Below are 9,708 nucleotides of genomic sequence, written 5' to 3'. Positions count from 1 at the left end.
AATAGGAAATAAACCTCTCAAATAAAGTCAACTGTGCTCCCTCTCCCCTGATTTTGACTGCACTGTCACCATTTAGGGTTGCTTTTCCCATCCTGCTGTCAACAGAGGGAAATAAAGAAAAAAGTGGCTATTTCTAGGGTCAGAGTTCTCCCACTGAAGCCAACAACAATTAAATTGGGACTCAAATGATGCTCCAGAAAGCCCAAGACTGCAGATGCTCCAGAGCCTAAGCTCTGTAGCACAGCACAGATCAATGGCATCTCAAGATGACTTTCAGGGAGGTATAAAACACACAGCAATGGGTACCCAGCACTGCTCTAATTGGGTGTGTGAGAGCAAGTTCTGCCCTAACGAGTCTCATAGTGACACCGATGATGAAGTTTGAAGCCCTTTGAATTTCTGAGTGTCCTTTGAGTTCTGAAATTCCTTGCCAGTAAGTCAAGCTCTGTAAAAAACAGTCATGCCACCATAGTAAATGTACATATTTTTTTCTCATTTTGCCCTAAATGCTGAGCTGTATATTTGGCATTTTAAAAAGTGACTCAATATACTGAATGAACTGATGTTTCTAAATGGCACCATGGGTAGTTAAAGGCTGGATGGCAGCTCGGCAGCAGATCCAGCTTTTCCAGCTCGAGCCCCCGCTAGCGAGAGAGAAGCAGCTCACATGGACTTTGCACTGATTTATTCATATCACATCTCACACGTGGGCGAGCTGAGCCTTCAGCTTTTGGCATTCTGAGCATTGGTTACTTCCAAGGACACGCCACAAGTCAGAAACACGGGGGGATGAGATGATGTTAGTTATTTCCATTTAAAACATCCAGCCTATATGTAATAAGGAGAAATAGTGGTTATAAGAACACGGTTCATTACCTTCAGATTAGTAAAAGGGAGTTTTACTGGAAAAGGTATTATACAGCCCGCTGTGCTTTGCATAGTCATTTTAAAAGCCGTTCCGGACTTCTTCCTGCCTTTATCCTGAAGAAGCTGGAAATAATTTAGAAGAACAGGGTTGTCAGTGTGGCTGAGACATTACACACATGGGCACACAGAGCAGCTGACATGTGGAGACATATAGGGCCATATTGTAAAGATGGGGTTGTCATTCGCTTGCCATGTCGTCAATAATTTGAGTGTCATGGCTGTCTTAAAATCACCTTTCTAAAACCTTTACGTTGCCCCATGAAGCATGCCATAAGTCGTCTCCAATGCCCACCCAGAGCACAGATGATTTTCAGATCAGCTGAAACAAAAAATACCAGGGAATGTGTTGAGTCATATATCCAAAAATTTGAGGAAAAACCTAAGTTGACAGTTGGAGGGCGTTAACTTAAATAGCTTTTGAGTTTTATGTTATTCTGTATTTAAGAACAAAAGGAAAATGGTCAGCATGAAATGAAAGGTTTGGCTGGACAACATATTTCATTTGACCAGGAAAAATAATTTTGTTCTGGCAAGAAAGTATTTCCCTTGGGATCTGAATTCCTTCTGCGCACTTAATTCTTATCTCAGGCAGTGCACTTCGCAGTCCCTTTTTTCACTAAGTGCTGACTCTGGCCCCCGCCGCCCGGCATAACCGTGTGCGTTCCCTTAATGCGTGTTTTTGCAGTTGCTTTCCCAGCTCGTCTTTTGATTTCCCAGTTGTATCAGCAGCTTTGTTGGAGTCGTTCCTTAACAAAGTAGAGAACAAATGAATGAATTAACAAACCTTCCCGTAGTGAGTGCAACCAGAGTCAGTATCTAGAGATGTCGTTTTATTATTATTATTTTCTGATTGATGGTGTATTTTTGCTGCTGAAACTTCAAGAAGGACCTGTAATCCCAGATACGAATATGCTAAACATGTGTTTTCCTGGGGTTTAAAAAGAGGGCTCAGGGTCTGGTGGGCCACAGGCACCGTTTTTTTGGTAGGACAGGTGCTGTAAGCCATTAATTCCCTAGAGATGCTGGCCAAGTTCTTGACCTCTGCATCTCTCCCTGTGGAATAAATAAGATTTCTCAGAAAATACCTGGAGAAGATTTTGCCTTCTCTCGCAGACTCCTTGTTCCCATGATGTTTTCTCAATGAAACAACCTCCGTCAGAGCTGTGTTTTGGTGTAGTTGTCTAGAAGTTTCAAAGCTGAACCAGCTCATTCAGGGTCACATGGCAGCTTCTCTTGGTGTTTCCAGCCCAAGGTTTCTGGGAATCGTCTTAGCTGGTTACATAGTCAACTGGTACCCTCCTTTCGTTGTCTTTTGAGAGGCTGGAAGTGTCCTTTTGGACCATTTCAGATGAAACTCGTCATCCAGGAGAGGCAATACATGCCCTTCCCAGAACCAACATATCGATGGGCCCAGCAAAATGCAGTGATTCGTGTGTGTGCATCCTTCCTCCAAAGGAAGAAATTGCAGCCACCTTCTGTTGCAGTGTTATTTCTCAGGTTGGCAGCGGCAGCCACATGAGATGCAGTAACCTCAGTAACCTCTCCAGTTGCTCAACACCTACCTGCAGTCAATAACCATTTCTATTTTAGTCATTTAAAAGCTGAAAACCAATAAAAAACTTAGAGTAGCATTCATCTTTCTAGATTTGCACTGGTTGCCCAGAGATGAAAATGCGTGGGTGTTTTCATTCAGTTTACATTCTATTATGTGAGGGGTTTTGTTTGTTATTTTTTTGCTTTTCTGTGACCAGCCTGAAAACTTCCACATTGGTTCCAGACATACAGCGTGAAGGATCTCAATTTCTCCCTTCAACCTTTATCTCCCAGTTAAACAGAGAACAGGTGAGACCCATCACTTCTAAACTGATGTCCAGAGATGGCAAAATACAAAGTCTGCATGGCAAGCTCCCTTAATCCCCAAAAAATCAGCATCAAGGAATTGCCTGGTTGCAGTTATTGATTGTTGTGGATGATCCAAAGGGGGCAGGGCTGACCAGGCGTTGCTTTGTAAACATTCAGTGTTCTCCATAAAGAGCTTATGGTAAACTTTCTGAAGGACATAATAAATAGTAAGCCCTAGCAAACCCTGCCAGGGATCAGTTCTCATTTTTTATACGGAAACAGAGTGTTGCCTGACAGCAACTCAATAGATAATAGGATAAGAATTGACTTTCAAACCAGTTTTTCAGCACAATGTGGAGTGAGAAGAAGACAAGAAAATACATAAGGGATAAAAATTTAAAATAGGATCTGTACGTTTGCAGTTTATTGCAGACTACTGAGATATTTTTCTTTCAGTTGTACATTAGAGTGATACAGAGCAAAACCTAACACGAAGGTAGGAAACCCACAGTGGCAACAACAACAGGCATGATTTTCATCTTTCAGGCACTTGCTGTGGACTTCTTAATCTATAGACATGTTTGTTTGCATTTTAAAGATATTTTGATATATCAAATAATCTGATTTTGTTCCATTTCTTGGTAAACACGGATCAGATGATGTGTTTTCATCCTAAAGAATATTCTTATTAGAGGCTTTCCATTAATAATGCATCAGGAAGCATTTGTTTCTGTTGATCATTCATTGGAAAGCAATCTTTATTACAAACGTTATGGTAATAGAGCAATTCCTGAGAGCCTGCACAGCCTGTATATAGTTTTAGAAGTAAAATAAGGAATGCAATAAATGTTATTGTAGAAAAAAAAATCAGCATGTTGAATGTGAACATACCAATGAGGATTTACAGCAGGAGGTTGGCTCCAGAGCCCCCATCTCATTAACGTGTCTCGGTGGCACATGATGCTGTCACAGGTCTGTGTTCCACTCCGGTCCCATCTGCGCTCATCACCACCTGCCCTGTGACACTTGCTGGGTGCTGTGAAATAACCCCCAGACCCCTTCTTGAGGCAGTTTCGGAATGTTCATGGGTGCAGTCAGCGCAAGATAAATGGGTTTTGAGACCTAGAAACCATTTTGTGGTGGTGGTGGTGGTGTTTGTTTTTTGGAAAAGCTATTTTTTACAAATTATCAGGATATATCAGTAGTAAATACAGGCTGCTTGTGAGGAACAGTGTGGTCTTGTGATTAGTCTTTTCTGGAACTGTAAAAAAACTTATCGCAGTCTAACACGCTTTGGTCAATGAGATGTTTGTAATTCCAGCTTTGCAACCACCACCAAGTGATGGGGACGAAACTCGGTTTCGAAGGATTAAAACGTAAGCTTGACATTCAAAAACAAATAAGAAATGTGGATGCCTGAGTGCCCTCTATGCTGGGCTGTGGTTTGGTGCCAATCCGTCTATTTTTGCCGAGGCTTTGCTAGCGGACCCCATTGAGGATGTGACCCAAAATGCAGAGACGGTGTCACCTAGTGCTTGATCCATCAGAGTTGTTTTCCAACGTCTTTGAAACCACTTTTCTCTTGACAGATGTATGATGTTGCATCCCTGCAGTTCTTACCCTACAGTCACTCCAACCTATAGAAACCTATTTACTAATACTAATATTCTGAATTAAGTTATATTGTTTCACAACTCTGGTTTTGATTTATTCTTGACAGTAGTGCCTTTTACTGATTATTTTTTCCTGATTCAAAACATGGAAATAGAGTAGCTGTTTCAGACATAGAAATAGAGTACCTACATCCATTATAATACAGAACTCTAGATTTTAAAATATTTACGTGAACTCAGAAAAAATATTAGAACTGCTTTGATGTTTCACAAGTAGCTTGAGATTTGGGGTGTCTCATTTAATGGTGGGTGCCTTATTTAATACCCCCTCCCTCTGAGTGTCCAGCATTTTCTGCAAAGTTAATACCATTAATTATCTCAAACTGAGGACCCAAAGGATTATTTGCTTCTGCAAGTCTGGAATCTTTTCAATTGCCAGGGATAGAAATTATTTGAGTTACCTCCGGGGGTTGGTGTTATTTATTTTTTCTCTTTAATCTGCCCAGAGCTGTTGCAGACTAATTGACTGCAGGAACCTCTGTCTGTACGGTGCTATATATGTGTGCATGTGTATAAGATAATAAAGAGTGACTGACTACAATATATGCGTTTAAGCTACTCAGCTGAAAATTACTGAGCATTAAAATCCACTGGGAATCACAAGACTTCTAAATTAGGAAAGCACATGTCAGTCAGTGTGTGGAAATGAGTCCTTGTACAAGAGAAGCTTTCAATAAGAAGAATGAGTATTGTTCCCTGGAGTACATCAGTCCTGGTTTGGCCACTCTGTACCAGCTTTTACTGTTTCTCTGGAAGCATACATTGCCTTTTGTTATTATTTTTTCCTGTATTTTGTTCCATTGTGCATTTCTATTAGATATGTCTCGAGGGCCGGCTATCAAGAGACACCCCACTGTGCTGTGGCAAATGAAGGCATTTTCAAAATTAAACAAGGTATTGTGGCATTGAAAAGAAATGTGGACAGTCACAAGTCCTGGACAGCTTGTAATTGTTTAAATGTATTTTTATTATGTTGCGCAGTGACAGGGGAACTCTGAATATTGGCTGATTTGACCTAAGGTTGAAGTGAGCAGAATGCCATAGGGTAAATGAGGGGCTTTGAGAAGGATGGCGTTTTTGTGCTTACTGGGTGCGGTCTAGTCCATCAGTATATATTTTTCCATGATTAAAGTATGTATTTTAATAGTGTTTAAATGACTTACGAATCTGTCCTGTCTCAAAAAATGTCAGGCATCTTGAAAATCCATGGGAATAAGTTGAATCCTATTGACCGTCAAGCCGTTTTGTTCCTAAAACTCATGTGGACATACACTGAAAACTGTATTTCTATACTTTATTTGAATTAAAACAGAGTTAGACTGAAAAAACTATATGGTCACAGGTGATTGATTTTCCAACAGTGACACTGTTTACATGCAGAAGAGCTCAGCAACATGATAGAGAGAGAGGGCTCTTAAAATTGAGGCTGTACTGGCTGACTTAGTCCATTGAGGATTTGTAGATCCTTTTTGTTGCTATTGGAGAGTTGATGTTTAAAATAGTAATATTAATTCATTGGTAGTGTGTGTCAGAACATTTTCTAAGGGTTTATTTTATTGTTGCCAAGTTGAAATGCTTGAATTATAATCAAGAAGAGCAGAGGATTAAGCAGGGATCACGGGAAACAAGGTTTCTTAATTTGATGAACCAACCCAGGATTCTCCTGTATGGGGAGAATCCGCATGACAAAATAAACAATATCCTTTCCTGAGATCTGAAACTACCTTATATCTAAAGTAGTGATGACATCTCCCTCTAGAGAACATGAGTACATGAATGAATGAATATAAGACACAACCACAGGACCCACCTACCCCTGGTTTGCAGCAGCTGATTCCTGGATCATCTCCATCCTGTGCATCCAGAAACATCCCGCTGTGGTTTGGGAAGTATTTAGGAATAGCTTATCTGGAGAATTTCTCCTCTGTCCCAGAGTCACAGGGATGCATCAGGCCTGACCTGAAACCAGTGTTATTTTTTAACAGCCTTTTCATTAACTTTACTGGCTTCTCATTCAGTCAGCTCTACTTTTCTTGTTTCATTTCCTGAACAATAGGGTAGTGTTCTGTATTTGTGGTTAAAAATAGAAAAATAGAGGTAAGTTCTTATAAAAAAAAAAAGTATATCTGTAATCAAGGCACGCTTTCTTCTTTTGCAAAGGAAACTCATGCTCTGCTTGCAGCCAGCAGCAGAGAGTCCCCATGGAGAAGCTTAGAGCCATCCTTAAAGCAAACCAAAAGGAAATACAAACCTATTGTTGTTGCTATTCCTTACTTAAAAAAAAAAATCCTCATTTTTATAGCTATATAGATATACAGAGGTGTGCTGGTCTCCTTCCACTTGCTTCGGCAGCAGGGAGTTGCACCAGTGTGAGCTGAAGGGGAACAAATGTCATTTTTACTTCTCACTTAGAGCATTTCTTAGCAATTTATGCTGCTGTCGGTCCGTACCAGACATTTGCTTTCTCCTCAAGATTGATTATCAGCCCAGCTCACATTTGTCTGGAGTACTGGCTATGCAAGCTGGCCTGACACGTTAATTTAATTTGTACTTCTCAATTCATATTCTTTCAGTTATGATCACATATCAGCAAAGGTTACAATTAATCAGAGCAGGGGAACAGAAGCTGAGGAAGCTAATGATGTATTACTGCGTTTTGTTTGCTCTGGAGGGGAATAATTGAGTTCTTGTGCTACGGAAAACTATTATTAGTAAGTAAAACAATATCAAAGGGAAGCGACCCGCACCCGTTTCCCATTTTGCAATCCATATTTCTACCAGTTGTCTTAAAAGTTGAAGCATTTTATTAACACTCCTGGTTTTAACCAGTTTTTTTGCCTGTGTGGTGGCCTTGGGGGAAAATGTGCCTTTTATGTCGGGGCTGGAGCGGTCGCTGCCGCCCCCTGCTCTGGGCTTGCAGATGCTACCCAGTGTGCATGAAGGCAATTTTGAGTTGCTAATAGCATGTCTGTCCCCGAGGCAAAAGGGCTCTGCTGCTGTTTGCTCAGCAGAGGAACCTCAGGGAATCCCTGCAGAAAAAATACAGGCTGCCGGAGTTAACGCAGTGTGCGCTTCCTAATTGAAAATGAACTAATTGCCAGTTGTTTAAAAAGCAAATGTGTTGCTGGGCTGAGGCAGACGATGAACACCGAGCCCCTCTGGAGGCAGTTTTTACATCCCAGCCCTGTGCTCCAGCAGCAGAAAGGGGTCTGTAAGAAGTACCTGTGGGTTTCCCTGGGTTGCTGGGGGTTATTGGCCGGCGCTGCTGCCGGGCACAGATTATTTCCTTGGCTTAGTGGGACACGGCATCTGGCTGCTGAAATACTATAATGAAAAAAAATAGTGTTTGTATAGCAATGGTATGCAATCCTTAAAAGCCCAATTTTAAAGTAAAAACACCTATCTCACTTCATTATTCTAGTTACTGGTTTTATAAGGATTTTGTATGTTTTTATGCATGGCAGAATTTCACAGACCTTTGCTCAGTCTGTGGCATCATCTGGGATGGCAAGTGCTCTTGTCAGTGCTTAGTGGATGCACTTGGGACTCTTTTGGTAGTTTTCAAGATTACAAGACAAAATAAGTCTTTCAAGCCTTCCTAGTTTTCATTCTAAAAGAAATAGCTACTGAGAGGGGAAGGCAAAAGTGGCTCCGACTTTTTCATTGGGAACAGGGTTTGGCACTTTATAAGGTGGAGTTGAACAGATTTATCTCTTACAGGGTGGGTTAACTGGATTCCTCTTATTTAGGATATGATAAAAGATACAGAATATTATTAACTTCAAGATTAAAGGCATGCTTTTTCCTTTTATTCTAACTGCCTTGGGTTTTACATGCTGTAAGTGCAAAAATTTGTTCTTTGAGGCTGTTTACACAAATGCAGACTTTCAGCTTTTCAGTTCATCAGTTCCCCTGTGTGTCCCCTGATCTCACATACAGGGGAGGGATGACCCACCAAAACCCCAGCATGGGTCCAGGTGTATGAGACTGAACTAACAGAGCAGCCGAACACCTCTGAACTTGAGCTCGGGGTAGGAGCTGGGTGAGGCTTTAACTTCTCATGGGAAGGCTATTGCTGGAAATCCTGCCCTGAGCACAGGCACCCTCATGGGAGGACCTGAATGGGCTCCCTTGCACCCAAAATAATACTGTCACCAGGTTGTACCTTCCTTTGTGAGGGGGAGGCAGCACGACAACGGTGCAGTAGCTGATGGAGTGGATTTGCTTTGCTGCTCTGTGTCTCATACCTTGCACAGGCAGTATCTTGGACACAGGGAATTTCTTCTGCCTGTGGGGACCTGATCTGTTCTTGGAGGTCATGTGTGAAATTCAGACCTGTCTGGGAGTCCACGGCACTGTGCTGCTCAGTGAATTATTTCAGTGCATGGAAAGGAGTGAAGTGAAAAGGATCTAACAGGCAAGGTGTGTTGATTAGCATGTAATTCGATTTGTTATGCACTACAGTAAACAGCATTAAGTGCAAGCTGCAGTGGTTGCTCCTGATAGCACGTTTCAGCATTACCTGGATTCTTGGAGCAGCTGGATGAAGCTTTTTTGTAACTGTTGGGCGAGGATCACAGAGCTGGCAGTGCTGCTTTCTTGGGCAGAAGCATGAATAACAAATACTACCATTACGAAAGGTTTTGGGGGCTCTGTCTACAGAGCACAGCTCCCACATTTGTCCTGCTGTCCCTGCTCCTTCCCTGTTCCCCAGCGGCGCCGCAAGGGCCAGCACTGCCCCGGGTTACTTGGGCACTGTCAGCAGGAAAGCTGGTGTGATAGTCTGATTTCTCCCCATTACTACTGTGTTTTCTTCCAGTAAACATCATGGCCGTATTTTTTCCATCATGGCTTTGGTAAAGAAAGTCTATCACACTTACTAAATTGTTTGGTTGTTGCAATTGAAGGACTACCTCTTTCAGACCTCCCATTTAGAAACATGAAATCAATGTGCTACATCATTTCAGCATAAGGATAAGTGAAGTATCTCAACAGAAATACCCCATGGAAGCCACATAGCGATGAGTCCTGTTTTTTCTGGGCTTAGAGCTGGCTCAAGCCCACTGCCATTAATAGTATAATAGTTGTTGGGAGGACAGGCTCCCCCAGGCCCTTGTGTTGAGTATCACCTTGTGCCATGTACATGATGTTGAAATCAGCCCGACTGTTCATTGGCCAAGCACATGCAAGTAGCGGACGGACATCCTGGTTGTGCTCATCCCCATAAAAACAGCAATAAATTTGGAATATGATACCTCTCATTTCC

General features: G+C 41.9%; 1 protein-coding gene across 1 annotated transcript in view; it reads left to right on the top strand.

The window, feature by feature from the left end:
• Positions 1–5,283: 5,283 nt before the first annotated feature.
• The window catches only part of PAK5 (p21 (RAC1) activated kinase 5), a gene marked incomplete at its 3' end in the record, with an annotated part of 41,656 nt that continues 37,231 nt past the window's right edge, over positions 5,284–9,708 (top strand). Inside the window, exon 1 of the mRNA XM_082048447.1 lies at positions 5,284–5,336. The remainder of the gene's footprint in view (positions 5,337–9,708) is intronic.

The sequence above is a fragment of the Streptopelia decaocto genome, assembly GCF_964273445.1.
Source record: "Streptopelia decaocto genome assembly, chromosome: 3".
Classification (NCBI taxonomy): Eukaryota; Metazoa; Chordata; class Aves; order Columbiformes; family Columbidae; genus Streptopelia; species Streptopelia decaocto.
This window is presented reverse-complemented; position numbering and strand designations above follow the sequence as displayed.